The sequence below is a fragment of the Musca autumnalis genome, unplaced genomic scaffold (assembly GCF_047663935.1).
Source record: "Musca autumnalis isolate F117 unplaced genomic scaffold, ASM4766393v1 scaffold_4, whole genome shotgun sequence".
In the NCBI taxonomy this organism is placed as follows: domain Eukaryota; kingdom Metazoa; phylum Arthropoda; class Insecta; order Diptera; family Muscidae; genus Musca; species Musca autumnalis.
The window spans coordinates 29305974-29318325 of NW_027411977.1; positions in this window are offsets into that span (position 1 = coordinate 29305974).

The following is a 12352-nucleotide window of genomic DNA, read 5'->3' on the forward strand; positions in this document are numbered from 1 at the left end:
GCACCCAAACATAAAATTGTTTCCACCCAAACATATCTTTGTTTGCACTCAAACATATATATCTTTGCACCCAAACATATATATGTTTGCACCCAAACATATATTTGTTTCCACACAAACGTATATTTGTTTGCAGACCCAAACATATATTATGTTTGGGACTGTTGCAAACATATATATGTTTGCTGCAAAATATGTTTGGGACATATGTTAGAGAGGCCGTTTTTTTTGCGTGTAAGTAAGAAAAAAGCAGCCTATTATGAAAAAACGAAAGAAAATAAAACCAAACCCCTCTAAATTTGGCGACCCCGCAAACGTTTTAAGGATTACGATCTGTAAAATTTGCACCTAGAATGTCCGGACTCTTTATGGAGAAGGTGCGGTTTATTCACTGGCGTATGTAATTTAGTTGCGAAGCTTGTATGCGATTCGATATTGTCAATACTTCATACAGACTGAGGGTATATCACCGTCTGCAACACCGACTTTTTACTTCTTTTCCTTGTTTTTTCATAGTACCATACTTTTTGCTGTAGTGGGTTACTAACTTTTCGCCCAACTCAAATGTTATTGTTTCTATGAGTGAACGCGCGGCGCATGTTCGCCCACTACATTTAACTGGTTTTTATTGCAGCTCCCCAGGTGACACCACGGGACAAAAATAAGATAAGGTTTGCCATGCTAACGCTGGTCAGGCCGGTACTTTGTATCTACTACGTCACTCTAGAAGAAATATTAAGAGGAACAAATTTGGGACCAAATCCGCTGATCCGTTCGAGAATTGTCGTGCTATTCAAGCAGGCAAACAGAAAGACGGACGGACATTGACGTACGTTTGGAACAGATTGTATGATGTGAAAAGTTTCGGCCTAACGGTACTATTATTCAGAAAGTATAGACTTGACTCCGATAAAATTACCGTTGTAATAAGGACAATCTGCTGCAAACCTGCATTTATAAGCAAAATTTTGAAATTTACGCCTGATATTTGCCTAAGAGATATATTACAAGGAAAAATGTTTGAAAAAAAAAATCATTTGATCAGTCCAAGAGTAAACATGTGCTCCAGTTATACAAACAGCTAAAAAGACTTGCGGGCGGAATATTTGTAGTTTTTTATACCCTCCACCATACTACGCAGGGAATAATTAAATTTGTCGTTCCGTTTGTAACACATCGAAATATTCATCGGAGACCCTATAAAGTATGTATATTTTGTTAAGGGTAAAATTCTAAGTCGATATAACCATGTCCGTCCGTCCGTCCGCTCGTCCGTCTGTTGAAATCAAGATACAGCTCGCAATTAAGATAGAGCTTTGTAATTTGCTATAGAAGTTTCTATTACTCCTAGTATGTTTGGTATTGCAAATGGGCTATATCCATCGACGTTTTGATATAGCCCTCATAGAACGGCACCACCCGTTTTCGGTATCTTGAATGTTTTGGCCTCATTATCACACCGAAATGGCTGAAATTTGGTACCTAGTCTTCCTTAGGGGTATAAAACTTTCCCCCAGAATTTTGTGGGTATAGGTCCACGCCTTCATATAGCACCCATAGAACGGTACATCCCGATTTTCGGGATTTTGAAGGTTGTGGCCTCAATATTCCTCCGAAATGGCTGCTATTTGGTGTTTAGTCTTCGTTGGGGGCAAAAAACTTTCCATATGGAATTTGTCGGAATAGGTCACCGCCTTCATATAGTCCCTATAGCACAATACCTCCCGATTTTTGGTATTTTGCAGGTTGTGGCCTCAATATTTCTCCGAAATATTTGAAATTTGTCGTTAATTGTCCACGTCTTTAGGTAGCCCCATAGAACGGTACCTCCGGATTTTCGGTATTTTGAAGAATGTGGCCTCAATATTCCTCCGAAAAATTTGGTATTAAGTCTTCGATGAGGGTATAAAACTTTCCATATGAAATTTTTCGGTATAGGTCCACGCCTTCATATAGCCCCATAGAACGGTACCTCCCGATTTTCGGTATTTTGAAGAATGTGGCCTCAATATTCCTCCGAAAAATTTGGTATTAAGTCTTCGATGAGGGTATAAAACTTTCCATATGAAATTTTTCGGTATAGGTCCACGCCTTCATATAGCCCCATAGAACGGTACCTCCCGATTTTCGGTATTTTGTTGTGGCATTAATATTTCACCGAAATTTTTGAAATTTGGTATTTAGTCTTCAATTGGGGCACAAAACTTTCCATATGAAATTTATCGGTATAGGTCCACGCCTTCATATAGTCCCATAGAATGGTATATCCCAATTTTCGATATTTTGAAGGTTGTGGCCTCAATATTCCTCCGAAATGGCTGAAATTTTGAACTAAGTTTGCGCTGGGGGTACAACACCCACCTGAAAATTTTAGGTATAGTTCCACGCCTTCACATTGCCCATTGTGGCCACAACCTACTAAAATGGCTGAAATGGGGTATTTAGTCTACGCTGGAGGTAAAAACCTTTCTGACTGAAATTCGTTGGTATAGGTCTACGTTTCGATATAGCCCCCATAGAACGGTACCTTCCGATTTTCGTAATTCTGAGGGTTGTGACGTCATTATCCCAACGAAATGACTGCAATTTGTTATTTAGTCTTCCGTGGGGTTATAAAATATTCCAGAAGAGAATTACAAGTATAGGTCCACGTCGTCCTATATCCCCCATAGAAGCGTACCTTGATTTTCTGTATTTTGAAGGAAATTGCTGAAATTTAGTATTTAGTCTTCTTCACAGACGAAAGGTAATCAATTGTTCCATTTTACTTCAATACAACTCGTGGTGGAGGGTATAACATGTTTGGGGCTGCCGAACTTAACGCCGTTCTTACTTGTTTTGTATTTGACGTTGGAACTACATTAAGTTCATGACTTTTTTGTCCAATAATATTATAACAGCCCTTAAAAATATATAAATGCACACATGCAATATTTTTATGTTCGCTTGCCTGCAATTCATGTATCTTACATTTATTTGTCAGTTATTTTACATAATAAATTTAAATATGACATTTTGCATACATTTTTAAAAATGCAAGAATATAAAATGATTTTGGTTTGTTTACGGTCATGTGGATGATGATAATGCTGATGCTGCTGCTGCTGCCACTGACGATGATGATGATGATGAAAATTCATCACTATATGCCACAAATATTCTCAGTGTCCGTCCATTGCCTCAATTTATCCTATTAAAATATTGATGATGCTTGTCGACATATCGCAACTACAACAGGAAAGGCAACAGACGACAATTTTCACATGGCATCCATTCACTCATACATATGCAATGTGTGTGTGTGCGTGCAACGTTTTTATTCAACAACTGTAGTTGTTGTGGTATTATTATAAAAATTTAATTGGCAGTCTGTATGTGCGGTTATTAAAGAAATCTTTATGGTCAGTTGTTATCAACGGCTTGTTGGCCCCGCTACTGTTACAGATGTTAAGATTTATTATATTTTATTGTTCAAGGCAACACGAATAATTTGCACAGAGTTGTGATCGACACTTGAGGGTGGCGGTTGGTGTAATAATACAGTATTGCCTTTTAAGTGAAATCAGTTGGTTTCCAAACTGAAAGGAAACAAAAAAAATGCAATACTGTAAAATATTGGAATGTCATTTTCCACATACCAAAGTTTTGGTTTGGGGATATTGTCCACATTTTATGGGTATTTATTTTTTTATAAGAGTTTTAAACAAAAAGTCGTGCAAACTTTTCACTACAACACCATGTGAAATATTTCCAAAATAGCATGTGTGTGGTATTTATACATACCAGTGACAATATTATGTGACTGCCAGAGAAATATATGAGCCACCTCATACCGCACAACATACAATAACGAAATCGTAACAATACTGCCGGTAAAACACACTGGTAACAGAGAATGCAAAAAAATAAAATATGTTTTATGTTGTTGTTTTATTTGTTCTCAAATACAATATTTTTATATGAATGTACATATATATTGAGGAACGAACGCAAGTATATTTAATTTTAATTGAGAAAAACTTGTGTAGCATCCAATGCAACTGTAGTATCTGATTTTAAGGTAAGTTGTCTGGGGAAAATAATGGTTTCGAACAGGTTTATGCAATATAATTTACTTTTGCAAACTTTCAATTATTTGATTTGAAGGAGCGCAGTTTTTTAAAGACAGAATTTCCCATTTGTTGAATTTTCTTTCTTATATCTCTCTCGCATTCTCTCTATCTCTCTCTATGACCCACCCTGTACGTGAACAAAGGTAAACAATAAAAATATAATTTTTTCATCACATTAATACGCATTAATAGGTTATATGTTGCGTATGTGTCATACATTATTAAGATGTTAAATTTATATAGAGTATACGCCATATTAAACATATTCAAAAATTATAAACCACCAGTTGCGTTTAAACGACAAAAAATTGTTGAAAAATTTACATAAAACTCGGGTATTTTCGCGTATTTTTGTCTGGTTTTTTGATATTGTTATAGTATTGTCTATCATTCTACGCTTATAAAGCTTCATTTGGTCCATGCATTTCCACGCAATTGGAATAAAACGCAATCAATTCAGAAAAATAAAAAAATAAAAATTTTGTTGGCGTTTTTTATTGTTGGACTGCAGAATTTTACATCTTTGCGTTTATTTCAGCTTGAATTCAATTGTTTGAATAACAACAAAATATTTTAAAGTGGATATGAAATTGATTAGTTGCGGGCGAAGGGTAGGGAATACTATAGTTTCAGTTGTCACCAAACAACTTCATCAGTTCCCTTTTTTCGCCGACTCTGTATCGATAAACAGGTCAAGTCGGCGAAAAAGTCCGAGTTGTATTGAATTAAAATGGAACAAATAGTTTCCTTTCGCTTATGAAGAAGTCTAAATACAAAATTTCAGCAAGTTCGGTAAAACAATGTGGCTAACATTCAAAATACCGAAATTCGGGAGGTACCGTTCCATGGGGGCTATATCAAAACGTCGATATATACCTACAAATTTCTGGCGGTAAGTTTATAGACTCAAAGAAGACTATATATCAAATTTGCGATATTTCGGTTAAACGCAAAAAATACCAAAAATTAAGAAGTACGCTTCCATGGTGGATATAGGAACCCGCGGACCTATACTGATAATTCTCTTCTGGAATATTTTATAACACCACGGAAGACTAAATAACAAATGTCAGTCTTTCGGTGAGATATTGACGTCACAACCTTCTGAATAACGAAAATCGGGAGATACCGTTTTATGGAGACTATATCGAAACGTGGACCTATACCGACGAATTTCAGTTAGAAAGGCTTATACCTCCAACGAAGACTAAATACCAAATTTCAGACATTTTGGCGGATTTCTGTGGCCACAACCTTTAAAATACTGAACAGCGGGAGGTACTATTCTATGGGGGCTATATGTAGGTAGAAAGTTTTATACCCCCAACGAAGAATAAGTACCCAATGAGACTAAAACCTTCAAGATACCGAAAATGGCAGGCACCGTTCTATGGGGGCTATATGAAGGCGTGGACCTATACCGACAAGTTTCATATGGAACGTTTAATACCCCAAATGAAGACTAAATACCAAGTTTCAGCCATTTCGTTGGAATATTGAGGCCACAACCACACACATGGAAGACTAACAAAAAAATCAGTCTTTCGGTGGGATATTGACGTCACAACCTTCAGAATTACGCAAATCGGGAGGTACCGTTCTATGGGAGCTATATCGAAACGTAGATCAAAAAGGCTTTTACCTTCAACAAAGACTAAATACTGTAGCCACAACCTTGAAAATACCGAAAATCGTGAGGTACTGTTCTATGGGGGCTATATAAAGGCGTGGAATTATACCGACAAATTTCATATGAAACGTTTTATACCCCAATTTTTAGTCATTTTGGTCGAATACTGAGGTTACAACCTTCAAAATACCGGAAATAGTGAATTAGCGTACTATGGGGGTTATACTAAGGTGTGGGCAAGTACCACCAAGTTTCTGGGAGAAAGTTTTATACCCCCAACGAAGACTAAATACCAAATTTCAGCCATTTCTAAGGAATGCTGAGACCACAACCTTCAAAACATCGAAAATCGGGAGGTATCGTTCTATGGGGGCTATATGAAGGCTTGGACCTATACCGACAAATTTCTGTGGGGAAATTCTTTAACGCCAAGGAAGTCTTAGTAACAAATATTGAGGCCACAAAATTCAAAATACCGGAAATAGGGAGGTACCGTACTATGGGGGCTATAGTAAAGCGTGGACCAATACCGACAAATTTCATATGGAACGTTTATTACTCCAAATGAACACCAAATACCAAATTTAAGCCATTTAGCTGGAATATTGGGGCCACAACCTTCAAAATACCACAAATAGGGAGGTATCGTTCTATCGTTCTATTCTAAGTCGTGGACCTGTACCAACACTGTTCTAGGAGAATGTTGTATACCCCCAAATGAAGACCAAATATCAAATTTCAGCCCTTCCGGTGGATTATTGTGGCCACAACCTTTAAAATGCCGTAAATCGGGAGGTACCGTTCTATGGGGGCTCTATGGAGGCGTAAACCTATACCTCTCTGTACCAACCTATCTGTGGGAAAGTTGTTTACCCTGTATGAAGACTTAGTACAAAATTTCAGCCATTTTGGATTGCTAATGAGACTAAAACCTTCAAAATATCGAAAATCGGTGGTACCGTTCTATGGGGGCTATATCAAAACGTGGACCTTTATAATTCATTTGCAATACCAAACACCCTAGGAGTAATAGAAACTTCTATACCAAATTACTAAGCTCTATCTTATAAATTGCGAGCTGTATCTTGATTTCAACAGACGCACGGGCAGACAAACGTGGTTATATCGACTTAGAATTTTACCCTGATCAAGAATATATACCTTATAGGGTCTCCGATGTATATTTCGATGTGTTACAAACGGGATGACAAATTTAATTATACCTTCATATTATGGTGGAGGGTATAAAAACTAGAGTTGGGTAATTTAGTTTATGGGTCACGTTCGAATATGGGCTATATCGATCCAGGTTTTGGTACCTCCCAATTTTAGGTATTTTGAAGATTTTATATAAATATTTAGAACGTTTTACATGAATTTGATAAACTTCTCCTCCATTAATTACCAAAAAAGATGAGTATTGTATGTTTTGGGGTTTTTGAAAATATTATCAACAAATTATCTGTAATTTCACATTTAAGGTTCCCAGTGGTCACAAATCTTGGTCCACGTTTTCGTATAGTATCTCCCGATTTAAGGTATTTTGAAGAAATTAGATACATTTCTTGATCTGTAATATGACATCTGAGGTTCTCAGGGGTCACAAGACTTCTCCATATTAGCTACATATTTTTGATCGAACTACCTGCCATTTGACATCTTAGTCTCAAAGCTTCTCTACCAAAAATTATGAACGTGGGTCCCAATATAACGGTGCTTACCGACTTAAGGTATTTTGAAGGCTTTATCCACATTATTCTCACACACATTATTTAGTTTCCGTTGGGCTATAACATATTTCTGTACAGTACAACGGTACCGCCCAATTTTCGGTATTTTAAAAATTTAGTCACATAATCCAACTGATATGGCTTGAATCTGGTTCCAACATAATTTGTGGTGGAGGATAAAAATGTCAGAGAATCGAAAAACTTTTTACCGAAATATGGTGTGTCGGCCTGCGTCTCTTAGGTCTTTTCCAGGATTTGCTTGACGTAAATAAAATGTAAATGTAGGTAAATGTTTAATTAATTATGGATTTACCAGGTTTAACGACGTATGTAAGAGTATATACAGTGGCGGCCAGCTAATTAGGGACAATAAATTCAGTTAATTAGATTACTTGATTTCATTTAAAAATGTGAAGATTTTGGTAAAATTAGTTTTCTATGCAAGGTATTGCTAGAAGCACCATCGAGTGATGTCAAAATATTCTGAGATTCCCCATATGTGGAGGAAGGACATCCCGCTTTCCTAAAAATGGTCCATATTAGTCTGGCCATCTAATTAGGGACATTAGTAGAAAAATCAACTTTAAGCTTAACTGATTCACATTTGTGTACAAGATTTCCTTGCATTAGTTAGTTTATAGTGTATTCAAATGATTTCATGCTTTACACCCACCGCAAGTCCTTTAATGGACCGAAGTAATTCTATAATCCCTTATAATGTACTTTAGGCCTTATTTTCCGTCAATACAGCAAAAAAATGATATTTAATTGGCTCTTAATAACAAAAATTATATTTTTAGTAACCCCATACAACATTCCGAGCCATACACTGCAATTACCGCTCCATACTGGGTGTAGATTTCTCCTTAAATTGCATATTAACCAGTTTGCATGAGTCATTAGGGTGAAAATCCTATTTTTAGGATGAGTTATGAGGCATTTTAAAGTCAACAAAATATGGTAATATGGTCATTAGCATGCCGACATAATGTAAAAAAAAAAATATGTTGCCTCTACCTTTAAACTTGAGCAAAATTTAGATGAGAGATAATTTACATACACATTTTTTACAAAGGCTGAAAAAGCCCAGGGACCCTTGTGTTAGATTTTGTATGGAACGAAGTACATTTTCACATCGAAACCAATCGATATTACTAAGTTTTGAGGTTAAGAAGTTTATATTACTGGAAAATTATTCGGAATATATAAACAACTAGCTGAACCCGGTGCGCTTCGCTACCCTGACCAAGATAAAATATAATGGAATGCTATACTTATATTGAAATTATTCTTTAAAATATTTTAATGCATAAATATAGCAGATATGAAGGCTTTCTGTACACATTCAGTGCCGTGTATGGAGCTTATGTTATGGAATTTTTGTATGGTGCAGGTAGTAAGACTCCTGCTAAATCCTTTCCTACTATAACTACACCTAAGTGGGTGACATTTGCAAATGTCAATGTCCCATTTAAAGAAGATAATTAAATTTAGGAATAACGTTAAGATTTAGAACGTTTTTCCAAGAGCATATATCAAGCTGTTGTTACATCTTAAATTACTATTATGGTAACTCCCACTTGCATTGACAATTTTTAATCCAATAATAATAAGGATAAGGACATGTCTTAAGTAAATATAGGTAACTGTTTCCCCTTCGCCCATCCCACCTAAGAATTCTCTCAGATATATGATATATAATAATTTTAGCCTTGATTTTCTCCAACTAAATGTACACGCATACTAAAATGATGACTTCTACTGACTTCAAAGACACTTCCTTAAATAATGAATCAGAGATTCAATATTTTATTATTATTCCTTATCTCTACTCATGTGATATTTTTTACCAAAAGGATGACCTGAAATCTGAACGGTTTTCAAAATATTTTTTGGAATATTTTTAGTCCAAATTTCAATATAATTAATATATGGTCCCAGTTCCTTCACACTTAAAAACTTCATTGAAATTGGACATTCATAGCGTGTTGGTGCATCAGATACCTCAAATCGTCCAAAATTGTATATGGGAGCTACATCCAAATATGGACAGATTTCGATATATTATGGCACATTTATTTGCAGGCAAAATTCCGTAACAAATTCCAAAATTTATTGCAATCGGGCATATATAGCATATTTGGTACGTCAGATAGATTAAAAAATATAACTTTTTTAGAAACGACTTTTTGCCGTAATGGCGAAATAAAAGAAATAATTGTTTTTTACACCGCTATGTGATATTTTCGATATTTGTAAAATATACAAAAAATGTATGACCCTAATTCACATATTTTTAATCTGCATAAAATGCCGATTCGTTGTCCCTCAGTCTGCCCGTCTGTAGAAAAGTAGACAAAGCTCTCAACATTTTTCATGGAGTTTTTAATGAAAATTATACAGCTCCTAAGACTTTGGACGGGTCTGCAAGAGGAACGAAGTCTTTTGAAAGCCGCCAGAAACCGAAGGCTTTCCATAATTGAATAAAAATGTATTTGAATATTTTTAACAATTAGTTAAGTTAATTATAGTAACACAAAATTGTAATTGTATAATCGGGAACATCCGAATAGAAATTGGCAGATGAAGAAGAAGAGCTGATTTTGTTATTGAAGATGATTTTATCGGTCGATACCAATTAACGTTAAGTTTAAATCTGAAAAAACCCCACAAAAAAACTATAACCAAATTTCTCACAATTTTCAAAATAAATATTGAACAAAACAAAAAAACATTATATTTTAAAAAAATATGAGAAATTCAGTTATAGTTTTTTTGTGGGTTTTTCAGATTTAAACCACTACAACTTAGCCATTTGTTAACCGATTTAAAAAACAATAACATGTTCGAAAGATATTATTCACCCCTTTAAAAGGAAGAAGGATTAATAGAAATCCGTTGTGAAAAAAGAAGATATGCCCGTTTAAATTTTAAAAAGTAAGAAACCCAGATTTTCACTGCTTTTACCGTTATAAAAAAATAAAACGAAGTGACCCAAACGAACTAATTGCATTTTAGTTGTCCATGGATCCCAACACGATAGAATTTTGCATCTGAATGCTTAAATATTTTTCTGGTCAAATTTTGTAGCACAGTGCCATTCATCGACATTTTCCGAAAACTTTCCACCTTTTCAAGGCCACAACTGCCTGAAAGAGCATTCGAATACTTTTGCGAAAAACTAGAGAGTTCTTAACTATTGTATGGGCTACAATTTTGTTCTTTGTGCTGGATCACAAATCTCAATGGTTTGGCTGTTATATGCCAAAATATCCAAAAAACATCAATAAAAAACTTCAAGTCAAAATCGGAAGGCTCGATTTTTATCATAGACATATGGTCCAGTGGAATTTTTTGCTCAATTCAATGCCAGGAATCAGAAACGCGAAGGGCCAATTAAGGTTTTCAAATCGCCCCGGCCTAATATACACCCTCCTTGCATGCCGAATGTCCGGTTTCAATTTCCAGGCCAGAAACATTAAATTGCAACCGGTGGCAAAATACCCCCCAGTGCAATGTTTTAAACATATCCTGGGTCAAATTACTCTACAAGTAGTGTCTTAAGACACCGTTCGGAAACGGCGAAACACAGTAGGTCCCATATCATTGAGCTAATATGAATCTGAGTACACCCATTGATATGAGGTATAGAATATTTATATTGGTCCAATTATTTCATTAATCGTATTTTTTAGTTGTTTACATAATATTCTGGACACTATATTATAGTTAATTGAGATCAAACTTATGGCCCTAAAATTTAAGAATGCATTTTTCCTGCCAGATTTTGTTAATTGTCTGATGCATACATTTTATCAGCGTGTTGACTACAGTGTTGAACAGGTCGGCTGGTGAACAATCGGCTCATTGGGGGCTTATTATCTTTATGCAATTTTCTGACTAGTTTAGTATAATTTGCTGTCGCTATCTGTTCTGATTGCAGGTATCTAACATCCAGCTTCCTTGTTGAGTTTGTTCGTCCTTTATTTGCTACTCTAAATTGGGTAGGTGTTTTTGCAGACACAAGGTAATAGGCATGGACGCAGATAAGACTGATGTTGAAGAATTTAGCTTTTATCTGAATTGTAATAAGTCTTTCATCGAATGGGTTGAAACTTGAGGCTAGATGTCAAAGCTTCGACTCATTGGCAGATATAACACAGTGGGTCACCTTTAGGTATTGTAGAGACATCTTTCCCAATAGAACGTATTTCCTGCATTGTAGTAATACCGGCCTTGTAGTTTATAAGTACATACGAGTATGCCTTGTGGTCCTGTTTAGAGCAATATTGTGTGTTTCCTCATACAATGACCCAAAGGCTCTAAGTTATACAGATGGGCTCGATGACTATCGAAAAAATGACTCCCAAAATAAGATCCACTTCCAAAATTGACTATGTCGGTCCATTCCTTCATGTTCCTTCTCCGCAACACTTTTGAGCATTAATCCAAATCCATGTTTTTGTCGGCAAGTTCATACGTCCAAAATTGAAAATCGAAAACCCCCTTCATTTTTAATTTTTCAAGGAAAAAAGAATTTCAATTTTTACAGACTGAGGGTATATCTCTGTCGGCAAATCCGACTCATACTTTTTTGCCTGTTCTTTTCTTCGTTTCTATTATAGACTGTGGAAACAAACTACGGACCGACCGCCTTACATGAGGTGGTTGGACAGTGTAACGTGACCGTTTCATACCATCCTTACATCTCCGCCGACCCACATTAATATGCATGGAAAAAATGAATACCGAGGAGTGTGCGAAGAAAGGACTTATTGCAATATACTCCTACAAGCAACAACTACTTAAGCAGGAATGTCAACTGTTCTGAGTTCTGTAGCGATTTTTACTTAGGAACAGTTTGCATCCCTATCTGCAAC